The sequence below is a fragment of the Balaenoptera ricei genome, chromosome 2 (assembly GCF_028023285.1).
Source record: "Balaenoptera ricei isolate mBalRic1 chromosome 2, mBalRic1.hap2, whole genome shotgun sequence".
Taxonomy (NCBI): Eukaryota; Metazoa; Chordata; class Mammalia; order Artiodactyla; family Balaenopteridae; genus Balaenoptera; species Balaenoptera ricei.
This window is the reverse complement of record NC_082640.1, coordinates 73,773,927-73,789,005: the sequence shown is the minus strand read 5'-3', so window position 1 is coordinate 73,789,005 and position 15,079 is coordinate 73,773,927. Positions and strand designations below refer to the sequence as shown.

The window sequence follows — 15,079 nt, the reverse complement described above, 5'->3', positions numbered from 1 at the left end:
AGAGTTGTTAAGAAGTTGATTATGAGATTGTCTACTGTATATGCACATTGTAGGAAATCAAAACACGGCAAACTGTAAGTCATTAATAAAGCCAGAATTTGAAGATAATAAAATTTATTGTTAAATAATTTATTTAAAATTTAGGAGGATTTTCTTTTAGTCTTCTTTGTGCACTTGTGGGTGTGTAATTTATATTATTTTGTACCCTGCTTATGAAAAGCAGTGAAGAATGTTTTCAGACCTAAAAACCGGGCTTATCTCTAATTATCTCCTTTAAGTAAACTTGTAGAAATGAAATTATCAGTCTAAAGAGTTTGACCACCATATTTACAACCTTTGAATAATATTGCCATATTGGCTGCCCCCCCTGCCAAAAAAAATTGTACCTTCTATAGAGGGAAGTGTGTATTCACTGTATTTCTTGCCAACTTGATGACTTCATATACCTCCTAACATGATAGTTAGAGAATGTCTTATTTGGATTTGTACTTTAAACATGTTATTGAGGATGAACTTTTTTCCCCCTTTTTATTTCCTTCCCATTTGTATTTTTTTGAAAAATTTGTTACTATTATCTAACCATTTTGTATTAGGATATTCGTTTTATTAATGATTTTTGTCAGCCCTAGCTAGCATCTCTCAGGTAGATAGTAACTTTTTGTCATATTCTTTAGGCATATTTTCAAAGTTGATCACTTATCTTCTGGGTTTATTTTACAGTGTTTTTACTACTTAGATTGTGAAATCCCTTTGTGATTTCTTCTCTTGTGTTGTTTTTACTTAGAAAGACTTTTACCAGTCTGATTGAGATAAATTGCATAAATCTTTGTTTTATGCTTTCTTTTTAAAGACCTGTTAGTTCTTATAAATTTTGTGGCTTACAGTATGAAGTATGATCTAACTTAGTTTTTTTTCAGCTAAATAATTTCCACAGCACCACTTTTTAAGTATTCTTTCATTTCCCCATGGAATTTTGGTGAAACTTTTATCACATATGAACATTTTATATCGTGTCTGTGTAATTTATCTGTATGTCTCCTACCACGGTGAGGATGTAGTTATTTCAACTTTATTGTGGGTTTACTCTCTGATGAGTTTTCATTTTTTTTTGCAACATTTTTTTTTACTGCTTTCATTATATTTTCTCCCCAGATAACTGTTTCTAGATAGGATGCAGCCCAAGCTTTTAGAGCTGTTGCACGTTTCTCCCCAGTTTTCATCTTCTGTTGGTAATTTCACAGGGAATCTTGTGTGAGTCTGAGGCCTTTGCTATCTCACCAGAACATTTGTCTCTTGGATTCTTAACATCATTATACCCAGCCTTTAGTAAACAAGGTGCTTCTGCTATTGCCTTTTCATCTAGTTTCTGAGTTGTCTCATTAATCTTATTTTCTTAGAAAGCACTTCATGAATAATGACTTTTTCAGAAGAGCAGTGCAGAGATGACGTATTCCTATCCATGGCCTGTGTGATCCTTTCCATCCGAACTGGCTCTGGAGGAGGAGAAGGTGTCACCCAAGTGTGCATCTTTGGGAAGGTTTTTAAACCGCTCAGTAAAGGGGATAAGGCCATGGAGTGCCACATGCCCGTAAAATGTCCTGGGTGGAGTTTGGATTTAAATGCAAGGCTTCATGGGGCTCAGACTGTTTGGACTGTCAGTTTATAAATCTCAATGCGCAGGCATTCTCAGGAGTGAGGTCAGCTACTTTACTTCCAACCTGTCAGCTTAATGCATTTGAAGAAAAGAGTACAGCAGCAGAAATGTGTCTGAGCAGGAGGCAGAAGTTAGCCAGGCCAAGTCCACTCGCCACATCTGAGTTACGGGTAGGTCCAGGGGGTCTGCCTGACAGTGAAGGCAGTGACGTGAAGCCCGTGCTTGGCATGCTCTCCCTCGAGAGCCATCCTTTGAATGCCTCTTGGTGATCACTTCCTGGTTTTGGCTTCTCAGTCTGCTCTCTCCCCCAGCTAAGTGACGCCGACATTTCACCTCCCTGATCTAATATGCTGAGGTACCCACTTAACATCGATTGCACATTTATAAAGAGCTATTAGCAGACTTGAAGAAAGGAGGAACACAACTAAAACAGAAGCAGGGGATGCACTTGGCGCTCTGCCTTTGTCATGCCTCTGTGAGCAGCCCTGTGTGGGCTGTCACACCTGGATCCCAGAGGCTGCCTGACACGCCCCGGCCGCCACCTTGCGCCTCTGACTGCTGAACTGTTTGAAGTGTCTGTCACACTGAGGGGTGCTCCTTTGGGGTTTCTGTTCATTTTGGTTTTAGGAACATCTAAATCAAATACATAGAGTAGGGGAGAAAGATTTTAGTGTTGAAGATGTAAAGGAAGCAATGTACACCTTCTATTAAGGGGAAACAGATGCTATAGCATGTAAAGTATGGACTAGGAACAGAGTTTGTAGTCTTCCAGATGAAAAGTCCTTTTTTGAAAAGAAAGGAGAATTGTGGAGGTCAAGTTATCCACACTGATTCACATCTCAGGTGATTGTTTAGCTACGCATTTCCCCCTCAGTAATAGTGGAGGGGTCATAGTAGCCCAAGACTGTGAGAGACATTTTCACAGAGTTTTATTGAATTTGAAATTGAATTTTAAAATTTCCTCCTATTTCTTCACCCACCTTCACCTTTTGTTTAGATACTCTGATAGGGCCGATGTCTGATGTCACCGACCATTTCCTGGTACAAGATTTGAAAAGTTTTTTGTTCCGTTCTTCTCTTCCCAGTCTTTTTTTTTTTTTTTTTTTTTTTGGTAAATCTTACTGAGTATTTTTTTTTTTATTGACCTCTTCATTGGAGTATAATTGCTTTACAATGTTGTGTTAGTTTCTGCTGTAAAACAAAGTGAATCAGCTATATGTATACATATATCCCCATATCCCCTCCCTCTTGCGTCTCCCTCCCACCCTCCCTATCCCACCCCTCTAGGTACAAAGCACCGAGCTGATCTCCCTGTGCTATGCGGCTGCTTCCCACTAGCTATCTATTTTACATTTGGTAGTGTATATATGTCCATGCCACTCTCTCACTTCGTCCCAGCTTTACCCTTCCCTCTCCCTGTGTCCTCAAGTCCATTCTCTACGTCTGTGTCTTTATTCCTATCCTGCCCCTAGGTTCTTCAGAACCATTTTTGTTTCTTTTTTTTTTTTTTTTTAGATTCCATATATATGTGTTAGCATACGGTATTTGTTTTTCTCTTCCTCTTTCCAGTCTTCCCCACTGACTGCCCCCATGACACAAAGGCAGGCCAGTGGACACAGGAGCCTGTGAGGTGGTAACTGAGACTGTGGACCCCTAGTGTTGGCAGAAGACCTCGTAGGGGCTTTTGGCCAGACGGCTTGGGTGTGACAGTTGTGAACTGGTTGTGTGTTAAAATGCTCCCGTGTGCTCTGGGAGGCACTCATGCGGGCATGGACTCTTCCACTGCAGCCAGGGTACTGTGTGCTGCTCGCCAGGACTCCATGTTGAATGCAGCCTGAGTCTCTGTCTACCCACAGGAGGGACCACGGAGAGCAGCGAGCTGGGGGAGTTAATCATTCAACAGTTTCCCTCTTGGAAACATTCTCTTACAATGAAGGTGGTTGTTCCTGCAACCTGGAGAACTTGCAGCTGTAGAAGGGTCTTCTGAATCTTTCTAGATTGTTTCTCCTGATGTGTTAGTTTTCAGAGTGAAATATTATGCTGAAGATGTTGAAAACCTTTCCCAGTTTTATGTGTACAGAAGAAAGGTTCAGTTAGAAAACATGCATGATTGAAATGGCTTTCCTTCTGGAGTTAATATTAACTCTACAAGTTAAACTCACAGCATAGAAGCTAGTTTAGAGGATTGAACAGTTGTGCTTTTTAATTTTTTCAGAGTAACTTGGAAAAGCAAAGGAGCTGGCCTATACTATTACCTGCTTTCTTTTCCCAGTTTGGATTAAGTTATGTTGCCTGGATGCTGAAATGTTTGATTTTTTTTTTTTTTTTTTTTTTTGGCTATGTTGGGTCTTCGTTTCTGTGCGAGGGCTTTCTCTAGTTGCGGCAAATGGGGGCCACTCTTCATCGCGGTGCACGGGCCTCTCACTATCGTGGCCTCTCTTGTTGCGGAGCACAGGCTCCAGACGCGCAGGCTCAGTAGTTGTGGCTCACGGGCCTAGTTGCTCCGCAGCATGTGGGATCTTCCCAGACCAGGGCTCGAACCCGTGTCCCCTGCATTGGCAGGCAGATTCTCAACCACTGCGCCACGAGGTAAGCCCCGAAATATTTGATTTTTAACTGAGTGTAGCAATGAGTCCAGGTAAAAATGTGCTGTGTGCTGTCCATAATCTTCCTTGGGTTGGAGGTGGGGGAAGGAAGTAGACCTGCGGTTTTTTGCCCCTGAAAAATGTCATATAATTTCCACGTTTGGCTCTGACAACACCGTTCTCTGTTCCCTTAACAAAGGGTGAGAGAGAAATGGGGAAGCTGTTGATGTGGGCTTACTCATAATTGTGGCTTTTCTTAGCTTAACTTCAGCTTATCTCCTTAGATGAGTCTCTCACATGTCCCATTATCCAGCTCTGATGGCTTTGAATATATTCTGTATTTTCCTATTTCTGCAGAAAGTATTTTTATATCAAGGTAATCCTTGCCATAAGAGTCCAACTTGACTTTTCATTAATAACTGTATTGGGTTGAATAGTGTCCCCTCCAAATTCATGCCTACCTGAAACCCCAGAATGTGACACAATTTTGAAATAGTGTAGATGCAATTACTTGAAGATAGGGTTGAGATCATACTAGGTTAATCTGATGACCGGTGTCCTTATAAAAAGAGGAGAGGAGAAAGAGAGGCACACAGAGAAGATGCCATATGTAAAGATGGAGCCTCCAGAAAACTGAGAGGAACAAGGAATGATTCTCCCTAGAGTCATCACGGGGAATATGACCCACCAGCAACTCTTGATTCCAGACTTCTGTCTTCTGTAGCTATAGGAAAATAAATTCCTATTGTTTGAAGATACTCATTATATGGTAATTTTTTATGACAGCTCTAGGGAACTGATAAAATAACCAATACGAAATGGCAAAGATTGAAGGTCAACCTCTGACCTTCAGCTTGAGATGCTGTGAGGTTAGCAGGTTTTAAACCGCAATGTTTATACTTCATGCAGTAAAATTTTCCATATGCAAGAAGCTCCCGTGTCTGGTATGCCTTCCATTTTAATTTGGTCAGTATATTGTAAAAGGCAATTTACTAGAATCCTGTACCACTTGAAGGAGCTCCCACGGTCTTTTTTTGTGCGTGTGTTTGGCTGCATTGGGTCTTCGTTGCTGCGCGCGGGCTTTCTCTAGTTATGGCGAGCGGGGGCTGCTCTTCGTTGCGGTGTGTGCTTCTCATTGCTGTGGCTTCTCTTGTTGCAGAGCACGGGCTCTAGGGTGCACGGGCTTCAGTTGTTAGGGTGCACGGGCTTCAGTTGTTGTGGCACACGGGCTCAGTAGATGTGGTGCGCAGGCTCAGTAGTTGTGGTGCGCAGGCTCAGTAGTTGTGGCTCCCGGGCTTAGTTGCTCTGTGGCATGTGGGATCTTCCCAGACCAGGACTCAAACCCGTGTCCCCTGCATTGGCAGGTGGATTCTTAACCACTGCGCCACCAGGTGAGTCCCTCCCATGGTCTTTTTAATCTTAACTTGTAGGAAATGGTCTGTGGGGCTAGATGCCTGTTGCCTTTGTTGTTCCACCAAAGTGATTTTTCAAGTTCCGTAAACCTGCTTGCCTAGCACCTTGGGACGTAAGCAGTCGATTGCGTCTCTTAAGTATGTATTTGTTCACACCTTCAGTGCTCAAGGACTCAGGTTGGAGTGCCAACCAACAAGATGAAAACCCTGTGAAGGATGCCAGATAACACTCTACGACAGTGTCCTTTTGCATGTTCACTGGGAATCACAGAATTTGGGGCACAATCTACTGCCCTACACTGTTAGCATGAGGACAAAGGGAAGTTGATGTGCAGTTACTGAAAACAGTGTCTTTGAAGGGGGAAATGACTCTTTTGGTCACTAGAGATAAAAATGCAGTATCTTGAGGACGTTGATTCATCCTCCCTGTGTGTACCCCCAGCCCCACATTCTCAGATGTATTCTGGAAGCTTAAGTCAAGGTGAGTCAAGTCCTCATCCTGTGGAACTTGATTGTGTAGCAGTAATATGTGCACCTGGAGTGGTCGTGGAGGTGGTAAAGTAGCTGAGAAATGTTCCTGAGATGCTGCTGTCTTGCTCTTCCTCCTGATGCTCTTTGGCTAGATTTCTTGGAACAGGAGCCCCCTCATTTGCTCGGAAGAGCTCCCTGACCACAGAGGAATTGGCCCAATATAAAAGACCCTCATATTTTCATTATTAGGTGCTCAAAAGGAATGGCAAAATCCAGAGATTTCTCTACACAGAATTTCTAGCTAATTCTACTAAAGGAGTCTCCCAGCCCAGACAGGCTCAGGACATAAAGCCAATTTGGAACAGAGACTTGCTCTGCTAGCTGTAGATGTTGTGTGTGCACATGCGGGAACACCTGGCTGGTGTCCAGAAGAAAGCATGTTCTTTCATCCTTCCCAGAAGGTGCTCCACATGAGCTGAGCTTTTCTGGGTCTGATGGGGCTAAGTGCTGGATGGGGGGATGGGGAGCAAAGGGAAGGACAATAATATCTTTCAAATGTGAACTCTACCAGGCATAACTTATTTGATTTAGTCTTCAGGGTGTTCCTGTGGTTTGTAGGCCTTGGTATTCTTAATGTGAAAATGATTATTAGTCTTAATTTGGAAATTGAGGACCAGAAAGTTAAAATGATTCCAGATTATACAATTAAGTAATTAGTAGAGACCTCTTTGGGGGGCACAGAAGGAAAGAAATGGGGAAGGGTGTACATATAAATACAGGGGAATTTTTTTCTGATCATTTCTGATTTCAACCATTTAATTGCAACTTTGGAAGGACTCTTTCTAGTCTAGAAGAATGTGGCAGGCTCCATTCAGTCTAGCCTATATGGTGAGAGCTGCAGTGTGATATATCGTTCCCTTACCTACTAAGCACATACCCCTTGATATGCACAAAAGGATGCAGAGAGAGCCTTGGCTCCTTGTTCTTCCCTTAAAGAATGCAATTAATGATACAAATTAAATAACATAGAATTAAATAATCTATACTTGTGCTTACTGAGGAATTCTATAATTCTGTTCTTAATTTAAAACACAGACGAGTAGCATTTTGTAATGTCTGTCTTACACACACACTCCTGAGTTTTTACTTATTTAATATATGAATTGATTTTTTGGGTGTGTCAGTGATAAAAGAGACAAAAGCTTCCTTAGTCCTGCACTGTGTCATGGACAGTCCAACTTTATCTTAATAAAAGGAAATGGAATTTGGGTTTCTCTTGGGCCAGTTCTATACCCTTAATAACCCCATAGGCTGTTCCCATGACATCCATCACTGCCCAGACCAATTGCTTAGAGGCCGTCAATGTTGCCCATTGTCTCGGTCTGTGTACCCTGCGCAGCTGGCCTTTAGCGCCAGCCAGTCTTCCTTACTCTAGCTGACAGGGCTAATCAGGATGATCAATATGGCCTCCCCTCCTCATGGTGCAATCACTAAGTGGATTTGCTTTACTTAATATCCATATGGAGTGACTGTTTAAATGGACAGTGGAGACTTTAACAAGCCCTCTTTAAGATAAACCTGTGCTGGAGTGGAAAGGAATTAAACATGACCATACCAGTGGCAGCAAAGCTCTTTGGGAAAGGGAGTCCCAAACCAGGTGAGTATAGGTTATTTTTTCCACATGATTATTTTCCACATGATTATTTTCCACATGATTTTCCATGACTAAATATGAAGGGGGGCTATTGATTTTCATCTATGTGGAAAATCATTTGTTCAGTTTTCCTTGAAAATTTCAGAGCTTTAAGTCAAAGAAAAAGTGAGCATCTCTTGTATAGTTTACCCAGGGATCTGGTGATGGTTCTGTTTACCAAAACCAAGTATAAATTTGTGAATGAGCTTTTGCTGGCTGTGTTGCTAAGATAACAGTTGCAAGCTCACTCTGTGGTTCATGCATGAAATATTAGACCTTTATGGAATGTAAATCTATCTTACCTTAAATTTAAATCATAGCTAATCCATGCCAGCACCAACTGAGATCACTGTGTGGTATACAGTCAGCTCTGGGCTTACTGCTAATCCTAATGTAGACAAGAATTCAAAATATACATTGCCTTCTAATCCTTTGCTTCTTAGCAAGTTGACTGTTATCATTAGGCAGTTTTTCATTAGACATAGAACTTTTGGTTTTTCCTTTGAGTTCATATATTTCATTTGGGGTGGGAATAAGGCTGGAAAGAGAGTAAAATATGTGGGGAGGCTTATGCACTCATAAGAACTGTTCATTGGCCATTCCATTGAAGAGTGACCCATCAAGTTTGCTACTCTTGTTAGATCTACCCTTAGTTGGTTTTTTGCTTGGGATATTATTGTAATTTTTCCTTTCCAGTCAACTGTATGATGGCTGAGATCCAGGATTTCCACTGTTCCCCTAACTACAGAGGAGAGTGAGGGATCTGATACATCAGCAGGGGCCCGAGGATGTACCTTAAGGGCCCTGCTCCAAATGGTTTCACAATAAAGCTACAAGGGAGTTTTGCATTCCACTCAGAAATAATATATTGATGCTGTTTTTTTTTTTTAATCTTTATTGGGGTATAATTGGTTTACAATGTTGTGTTAGTTTCTGCTGTACAACAAAGTGAATCAGCTATAGGTATACATGTATCCCCATATCCCCTCCCTCTTAATCCTCCCTCCCACCCTCCCTATCCCACTCCTCTAGGTCGTCACAAAGCATCGAGGTGATCTCCCTGTGCTATGCAGCAGCTTCCCAGTAGCCATTCATTTTACATTTGGTGGTGTATATATGTCCATGCTACTCTCTCACTTCGCCCCAGCTTTCCCTACCCGCACTGTGTCCTCAAGTCTGTTCTCTACGTCTGCGTCTTTATTTCTGTCCTGCCACTAGGTGCATCAATACCGATTTTTTAGATTCCATATATGTGTGTTAGCATAAGGTATTTGTTTTTCTCTTTCTGACTTACTTCACTCTGTATGACAGACTCTAGGTCCATCCACCTCATTGCAAATAACTCAATTTCGTTCCTTTTTATGGCTGAGTAGTATCCCATGGTATATATGTGCCACATCTTCTTTATCCATTCATCTGTCGATGGACATTAAGGCTGTTTCCATGTCCTGGCTATTGTAAATAGTGCTGCAGTGAACGTTGTGGTACATGTATCTTTTGGAATTATGGTTTTCTCAGGGTATATGCCCAGTAGTGGGATTGCTGGGTCATATGGTAGTTCTATCTTTAGTTTTTTAAGGAACCTCCATACTGTTCTCCATAGTGGCTGTCTCAATTTACATTCCCACCAACAGTGCAGGAGGGGTTCCCTTTTCTTCATACCCTCTCCAGCATTTATTGTTTGTATATTTTTTGATGATGGCCATTCTGACCAGTGTGAGGTGATACCTCATTGTGGTTTTGATTTGGCGCTGATTTTAAATGGCCGGTTTAACCTTCCTTAGATCCAGGAAGATTTACACTGTTGGACTTGCAATGCTTGCTCTTTGCAAATGGTCATATTTCCATATTTGTTCTGATGCTTGAAAAACTTGGTATTAGATGGTTTCTGATGGATTTAAAAGTTACTGTGACACTCAGGAAATTTCTTGCTTCTCACCTGATGGAGTAAAGCCACCTCTGCCCTTCTGAGCAAATCTTATTGTTTGTGAGCCCAAAAGAAGGTGTGCAGTGTTTTGACCCTGGAGGGCCTTGGAGGGGGAAGGTCTCAAATGACATAGGACATGGGAGTGTGCTATTTTGTAGCTTTGGCTCAGATATTGGGCTGTTGAAAGGTATAAGATTTTCTCTTTGGGGGGGGCGCAGAGAGAAGAAAAAACTATCACAGTTAAGAGGGAAAAACCAAAGAAATGGATAAGCTTTGACAGCTTTCCTCTGCTGCTTTGTCAGATTGTCTTCAAGTGCTTAGAGTGCTGACTTAATTCCTTAGCAGTCCTGCTTGTTATGTCAGAAGTGTGTGTGCATGTACAGTTATGTACATAAGCATAAGCACATGATGGAGTAAAGGCAAGAAGACATCTGACTCTTTTGTTGTTGTTGAAGAAAGAGAAGTATAAAAGCTAAAAACCCACATTAATGTGACATCTATTGACCAAATAGGAAAAAAAAAACATTGCAACTAAGAAAAATCAAGCCCATCTTAATCAGAGGCTGTTGCCTTGGACAGCTGGATGGAGCATGGTGACCTGAAAACTGCTGTACCGATAACATCTGAGATGACTTGTTTTTCCGGCTGCCTTTGGGGATAACTGGGAGATGCAGGCGTGGTTATTGTCATTGTGCTGGTCATCAAGGCTGATGTGGGAGTATCGGTGGGGGCAGTAGCGGGAGGACCCATCTGCCAATGGCATTGTTTGCATCTTGCAAACCATCCAGAACCCTGGAGCTTTGCTTTGCTAGCACACGTGCATATAAGCCTTCAGACTATGACTCGGGTCCCTGACCCACTTTTCTGGTTACTCATGCCTCAGTGAACCCATTAGGAGATCGCTTCCAAGTTGGAGTCATCCTGTTCAGAACTAGGACCTTTCGACGTGCTGGCCTGTAGTGGCGCCGCCCCCGCCCCCTCACCTACACTGGCTATGGTCAGGCTTTGGTGGCTGCAGTGTAAGCTGAGGATTTTTCACTGTCAGAGACTTAGTTGTTCGGTAAGTGGGTGTAGGCTATGGTTAGGGGTAAGAATCTGAGGAAATGCCTTTTGCCATGAGCTGGTCTTCAGCATCCATTCCGTTAGAACTTAGTGGTGAGCCAAGAGGAAGCCAGCAGCCGCTGGGAGCAGCTAGGCTCCCGTGCAATGGCAAGGGCAGGGAGAGGACAGGAACTCCCACAGCATATGTTTGGGGGATTAAAGGGGGAGCATGGGCTGAGGCTGATGGGCAGGGAGGAATCTTAAATGGAGCCAGCTGTCTTTTTAAACCGTAAGAGTCTTCTTTCAGATCCCAGGCAATCTGGGCTTCCCTATCACCAGCCTGGCTTGCCGACTGTACCCTGGTGATGTCATTTTGCTGGAGAGCAGAGATCTAAGTGGGCAGATGGGAATGGATGCTGGATGATTATGGGCTACTCCTGTGTGATTCTGCAGTAGAGGGAGTGTGCGGATGTGGAGGCTACAGGGAAGATAGGCCTGAGTTCCCTCCAAAATCCATTCACGTTCTGTTCTGAACAGTGGGCGGGTTCCACATTCTCCCTCGTGCATGTGTCTTCCTACAGCCCTTGACTTCAAACCATTCATCCTAATGATTTCTGAGCATTTGGATAAGAGCAGATAAGAGTACGTGTGAGGCATTAGCACATGTAAATACAGATTTTAACAGAATCTGGTCATGCCTTTGAAGCTTTCAAGATTATTGACACTCAATTTTCAGAATAACAGTTCTACCTAGTATCTGCTAGAATTGTGTTCTGTGGCTTAGGAAAATATGGACAATTATTTTTGTTGATTTTCATCCATTTGAACAAGCAAAATTTTTAAAAATTTGGTGTTTATTATTCCACTTTGTTGGAATAATAACATAAATAGCTTACTGACATCAGCCGAAACAGGTCTCTTGCCCCAGGAAGTTTGCAGTCAAAGGCCCAGGCCAAAGCACTGTTGACTGGAGTGTGGGAAATAAACAAACATCCTCATTACTGCCTTTTATTATTTTCTTTCCTAATTTCAAATCCTGAGTCTCTTGAGATAAATGAACTTAAGAGTCCAAGACTGAAGTTAGCTTTCTCCCTGATACGGGCAAGCCAGCAGGAAAGATGTGCACCCAGACATAAGGCATTGGATGGTGGCAGGCCACTCTGAGATCACCTGGTCCTCACCACTTATTACCCAGCAGGAAAATGAGACTCAGATTGATAAATGCCTTGTCCAAGCACACACAGCTCTTAGAGGCCCATGTATCGCTACATGGGAAGTTATAAATAAGAGCTTTTAGTTGGATTAGGTATCTGTGGCCACTGGTGTGAAGCTGACATATAGATGAAACTAAAGATGTCATGAATCATGTTTGATACTGAATGGTGGGCATAGAGGGGAAAAAAGCTTGAGGAGTGTGGGATGAGTTTTAGCACAAGGACAGATACCAATGTTTTTCCTCTTGGCAGACATTCAGTTATATTAACATAAGTATTTTAAACTCTGCCCTACTAAAATAGGATTGTGGGCTTATTATTTTGAAGGTTGAAAGGAAGGACTAAGGTAAATGCTGGTGGTAAAAGAAGCAAGGAACAACTTGCTTTATGCTTGCTTATGCTAGCCATGCCTTTATTACACATGCCTTTTAAAATTTCATTATCAACGAAGGCTAATGCAGTTCTAGTAGGTAGACCATTTTGTTTCTTGGCAAATGAGAAATCTTAAGGGGCTTATTCATCCTCTTGGATGTGCAGGAAGATTTGATAATTTGATATTAGATTTTCTGTATCATTGGCAGCGTAGGGTTGTATTCCAAGTACCTCGGTCACTTACATCATGAGGAGCCTTTATAGATATTTCCATCTCTGTCTTGCTCTGTCTTTGTTCCTCCTGATGGAGGGAGTTGCTGAATTTTGGGAGCCAGCCAAGGAGGGAATTAGGTAAGCTAAGTCTTCATTTCTGCTATTACCTTGTATTCATAGAATAATATTTAATAGTTGCAGTTATCCTTGAGATAAGTGAAGAGGTTCGTCATGCACAGAATCATATTGTGAAACATTGATTTGTGCTTTTTAGAGGCTAACATAGAAATTGAACGGCTGTGTGTCAGAGGCATTATTTTAAAAATAGAGCCGTACTGGATACATGCTAAGGGTTTTGTCTCTTAGCTATACCAGAATTACCTTACTTACTTGAGTTTAAAAATTTGGTCATAGGGACTTCCCTGGTGGTGCAGTTGTTAAGAATCCGCCTGCCAGTGCAGGGTCATGGGTTTGAGCCCTGGTCCGGGAAGATCCCACATGCCGTGGAGCAACTAAGCCCGTGTGCCACAACTACTGAGCCTGCGCTCTAGAGCCCACGAGCCACAACTACTGAGGCCGCATGCCACAACTACTGAAGCCCACACGCCTAGAGCCCGTGCTCTGCAACAAGAGAAGCGACCACAGTGAGAAGACTGTGCAACGCAATGAAGAGTAGCCCCTGCTCGCCGCAACTAGAGAAAGCCTGCGCAGCAACGAAGACCCAATGCAGCCAAAAATAAATAAAGTAATTAATTAATTAATTTTAAAAAACTGGTTATAATGTTGTTACAGTATCATTATGAAGTACATGAATTTTCTTTGCCTTTTCTGATTTCCCTGAGGTTGGGTTCTTTAAGGAAGCATCTTGTAGAAACTTTTAGAATGAATGATTTTTATTAGGCACTTTTCAGCTTGCTTGTTTTCTCCTCTCAGTTCTTTCCAGGTAGGGGTCACATTGTTTGTTGTCCTTGTCATGTGGAATTTTGAAGTATTTAGCACTGGAATTTCATTCATTAAGATTCTGGTTGAGCTATGACTTTAGCTTTCAATAGAGGAAATTATGAAAAGGGAGAAATCACACATGGACTATCAACATGGAAAGTGAACATTTTCCTTTTCTAAAACTCTGATACGGAAATGAGAATTTTATAATTGTGCTAGCATCCTAGGGCTCTTTACACTGAGAAACTTAAGGTTAACAGTGATGCTAATTGTTAAGCATTGCTCTATTTAAATTGTATAATTCTGGGATAAGATTAAATGATTGTAGTTTTGAAAGTATTCATATGCCCACCGAGGCTTCCTCAGCCTTTTAAAGCAACAGCTTCAGGCTCTACTGCATAGTTTTCCTGGAGTGCCTTGTATAGGCAAAATCCCAATTAGGCAATGCCGTTGAAACAGGAGCAAAAGTTGAAATAATATTAATACTTAGAACATTGTACACAGTAGAACCTTCAAGAAGTAATCAGTATTTGTTGAATTAAATGAAATTATTATAAGTATGTATGAATTATAGTAGAGACTATATGCTTTCTCTAAGCCTGTTCTAAAAGAGAGACATTTTTCAAAGGAAGGTCTGGATATTAAGTAAAGTCTTGATAATTGATCCTCATAACTAAGATCTAGGATTAGAAGAAGGGTTGGATGATTCTGTATACCAAGTATGGGGAAAGAAAATCGGATGGCCGATGTAAATGGGAAATTGAGTCTCCCTTCCATAAAGCCTTGTTCCTTGGAACCAAGTAGATGTGAAATGACAGAAGAGGTCTCCTATTTCAGGGAGACCTCTTGAGAGGACATTTTATTTGGAAGCCCCTAGGAGGACCAATCTACTCATTAGAACAAACACTAGAGCAGAAAGTTGCTTATTTCTTGTAAAATCAGAGCAGGGAGGGGGGTCTTGGTTGACCTTACAGTAATCGGTCATAAGATGATCATATTCTACTGTGTCTTGTCCTACTTGAGGAATTCCCTGCCCTGCTAACCTACAAGGTAGCCCCAGACAATCCTGGTGACTTACCTGTACGGTGGTGATACTCTCAATTTTCCATCAGTCATTTTGGTGGTGGACTAAAATTTAGGTAGATATCTAAATTAAATATCTAGGCTCTGGCACTTCCTTGGTGTCACCAACTTTATGTGGTCCCTAGATGGGGTAAATGGGATAAACATTATATGCCTGACACATAATGGATGATCATAAATGGTGAGCCCATGTCTCTGTGAGATGGTACTTCCATGTCCCTCTTAAGTGACACTTTCCAAGATTGTACTGCTTCTAAGGTGATTCTCCTCTTCTAAGGTGATTCAGAGAGGAACCCTGAGCTGAGCTTTAGAAGGTATCTGAGTGTTACCAGCTGTGATTTTTGTTTTTACCACTTTGTATTTTTTGGCCCACCTTTCTGTATGGATATCTGTTTTGTGGATTTTTTTTCTCCCAGCTGAGGCACTTTCTGAAGTTTCCTTGACATTCTGAGGTACTAAGCCATGAGCTCTC

General features: G+C 41.9%; 1 protein-coding gene across 6 annotated transcripts in view; it reads left to right on the top strand.

Annotated features, from left to right (window-relative positions):
* Nucleotides 1-15,079, top strand: part of TLN2 (talin 2) — a 448,826-nt gene that overhangs the window by 207,574 nt on the left and 226,173 nt on the right. Inside the window, exon 4 of one of the 6 annotated variants that reach the window (XM_059913123.1) lies at nt 12,997-13,327. The exons of the other annotated variants lie outside the window; for them this stretch is intronic. The gene's annotated coding sequence lies outside the window, so the exon portion shown is untranslated. The remainder of the gene's footprint in view (nt 1-12,996; nt 13,328-15,079) is intronic. 6 annotated transcript variants of the gene reach the window in all.